This window comes from Myotis brandtii, unplaced genomic scaffold (genome assembly GCF_000412655.1).
Source record: "Myotis brandtii unplaced genomic scaffold, ASM41265v1 scaffold157, whole genome shotgun sequence".
Taxonomy (NCBI): domain Eukaryota; kingdom Metazoa; phylum Chordata; class Mammalia; order Chiroptera; family Vespertilionidae; genus Myotis; species Myotis brandtii.
The window spans coordinates 1606347-1609762 of record NW_005355708.1 but is presented as its reverse complement, the minus strand read 5'-3'; the positions used below and the strand labels follow the sequence as shown (position 1 = coordinate 1609762).

Here is a 3416-nt window from a genome sequence, read left to right as displayed (position 1 = left end):
TGCAGAAGAAACATTAAGCCCTTGTCCTGTCTTATCAGTGGGAAAGCCAAGACTAGACCTGTCTTCCTGATATCTTGCCCAGAATCCTTCCCAAAGATTCTTTATTTTTATATCTGTGGGTAGCAAGAGGGGAAAAATGCACTTGCTCTTTTCCACATTTGAGGTTTATAAAATATTATATGCCCTTATTTAAATTGCAGTGTCACATTATACAATATATTTGTATTATTAAAAATTGACCAAGTTAAATGACTTGTAAAATATGCGGAAAGGCACCAGCTAATTGTTAGGAGGGGGCAGGGGGAGGGGATGGATTAAATGCATTTCCAGTACCTGATGTCACAGAATCCCCCAGGAGAGTCAGAAAAAAAATGGTGAGATTATATTTACCATTCTAAGAAGCATCTTAAACATATGCAAAATGCATTTAACCTAATATAAGCTATAAGTGGAAAACCATTTAGTTAAACGGTCCACTTAACTGCCCTTATTAAGTGCAGTGAGAACAAAGGGTATAAAATCACCGACTTGGAAAAGTCATCCAGGCTGACCCCTCATCAGGTGCTTACATGCCTCCAGTGGGAGGGGTCTCACTACCACCTAACAGCCTATTACAGCTTTAAACTTTTTAATCTGCAATTCATAAGGACATGGAGAGAGAGAGAGAGAGAGAGAGAGAGATCCAACCGTCTTCAATGTAAAGAATAGACAAGTTACCAAGAATGCAATATAGCATTTTACCAGACTACTCAAATAAAGAAATTATTATCTGTTCAATAAATAAAACATTGCCTTAAAGAGGAGCAGAGCCAAAGTAGATCTAATATAGTAAGTCATTAGTTTAACAAATATTCACTAAGTACTTCTTATCTGCCTAGCACTGCTCTAGGCATTGGATAAAGCAATGAATAAACTAGACTATGTTCTGGCAGCTTATACAAGACCAGCTTATATAAGAATGCGTATGTAATAATGATAGCACTTCTGTTCTGTGCCAGGTTTGGTTCTAAACATCTTATGTTTATTAATATATTTGGTCCCAAAACGACCCAATGTACAAGCTACTTTTCTGATCCCTGTTACATTTCTACATATGAGAAGACTAAGGCTTTTCCTCCTAAGTTACGTGCCTAGCGTGAGATGGAGCTGGTGTGCACCAGGTAGCCTGGCTCCAAAGCCATTATACCTGGGTGTCTTTTAGAAAAAGTGTGCGTCTTTGGGCAAGGGAAGGGTTGCTTGTTTCATCCTAGGGGAATACTGATGCTATGGGGAGGACCTGTAACTGCTTCCTGGAGGAGCTAACCCTAAGCAGAGGCCTGTCAGTCAAATAGGAAATAGACGGATGAAGTTTACTGCAGGTGGATGGAGTCAAGGGATGTGATTCCACCAAAGGGGACAGCAGGTACCCAGACCCAGAGGATTAAGACAGCGTGGCATGTGCCAGAGACAGAAGGACCACGGTGTACGTAGACCCCTGATGGACAGGCAGATTGCGACAGAACTGAGATGAACTCATTTAGTTGTCATTGCTGGTGTTGCCTGGATCGCTCCTTCCTTAATGTTAATTGATTTATTCAGCCATGATTTATGTGCTGTGATGTGTCAGTCACTCCTCCAGGAGCTCGATCTGTAATACCCCTCACACTCATGTAGGTGCTCCTCATTCTGACAGGTGAGGAGATGGAGGACCAAGCAGTGCTCAGATCAGCAGGACAAATGTTTTAGAGACGGGAGGCAACACGGAGCATGTGCCATTGCTTTTTAATTAGTCTAGAATTAATACATAGGGTTCATGCTCGGCCAATCAAAACACCGGAGTTACACTTTGAAACTTGCAAGAGTGATTCTAGAATTTATCTTGGGGGGGGGGGCTGGATGTGTAAGACATAACCAATTAATCTCTGGGGGAAAATACAAGCACTTGGGGTTAGAGAATGACCAGGTAATAAAATGCATCGTGAAGCGTAATAACTTTAAAAAGTGGTGTTGCCTAGCTGGTGTAGCTCAGTGGTTGAGTTTCGACCCATGAACCAAGAGGTCCCTAGTTCCATTCCCACGTTGGAGGCTCAGTCCCCAGTAGGGGGCATGTAGGAGGCAGCGGATCGATGTTTCTCTGTCATCGATGTTTCCATCTCTCTATCCTCCCTTCCTTTCTCTAAAAAATCAATAAAAGCTGGAAGAAACAAGAGTGCAGCATGAACATGGGGAAGCAAAAGAAAACAAGGAAGTATTCGACCATGAAGGGAATGCTTAGTCTCAGAGATCAGAGGCTTAAAGAAAAGGATAGATTAAAACCTGAAAAGAAAGAAAATAAAGGTCCCAGTGCACTCAAAGAAAGAGAAGTCTCCCAACATCCCTCCTGCTTATTCTTCCACATAACGCACAGCTGGGCCCACCTTACCACATCCTGGTGGATACCAACTTTATCAACTTTTCCATTAAGGCCAAACTGGACTTAGCACAGTCAATGATGGATTGTCTCTATGCCAAGTGCATCCCTTGTACAACTGACTGTGTAATGGCTGAAATTGAGAACTTAGGGCAGAAATATTGAGCGGCTCTAAGGATCGCCAAGGATCCAAGATTTGAACAATTACCGTGCCCACACAAAGGAACCTATGCCGATGACTGCTCAGTACAGACAGTAACTCAGCACGAGTGTTATTTTGTGGCCGCAGTTGACCGGGACCTTAAATGAAGAATCAGGAAAATCCCTGGGGTTCCCATCATGTACGTGTCTAACCATAGGTGCAACACTGAGCAGATGCCAGATGATTATGGCGCCTCTCGTTCTAATACTTAAAAGACAGTTTCTCTGCTTTCCTTCAACTGACTTTCTCTAGTGCAGGTTTATTAAACATGCTACAACATGCGCTACTACTCCACTCACGCTTTGCTGTTATGAGCTGAGAATGGTTAAATACACTCACTTTTTGGTGTTATTTTGAAATTGATATTGTTTTGAAAATGAAATTTTGTATCATTTAAAATTTTGTTACATTTTTATAAATCAAATGACTGCTAAAAAAATCTATATATATATTATATATATAAAGTGATGTTGGTATGAGAATGGACAACCAGCTATCTCCTTATAGTCAGCCTGCACTCAAAGTGAAAGTTAAGAAATCATTTAAAATCTCCAGGAATAGGTGAAGATGGAATGCCATGTTAATTTCCATTCTTTAATAGCTATCAAGACTAAACATTTTTCATATATTTATAGGCCATTTGTATGTTTCTTTGGGTGAATTGTTCATTTTCTTTACCTATCTTGATATTACTTGGGGGGCTTATTATAACATGGATTTCTTTAAGATCTTATGTATCAAGAACATTAAATTTTGTAGCATTTATTTCTTGCAAAGGAACCATGCATTCATTTTTATTTACCCTCTACTACAGCTACCTACAGC

General features: G+C 40.5%; 1 pseudogene; it reads left to right on the top strand.

The window, feature by feature from the left end:
- The first annotated feature begins 2201 nt into the window (after positions 1-2201).
- Positions 2202-2803, top strand: LOC102263878 (annotated as a pseudogene).
- Positions 2804-3416: the final 613 nt, after the last annotated feature.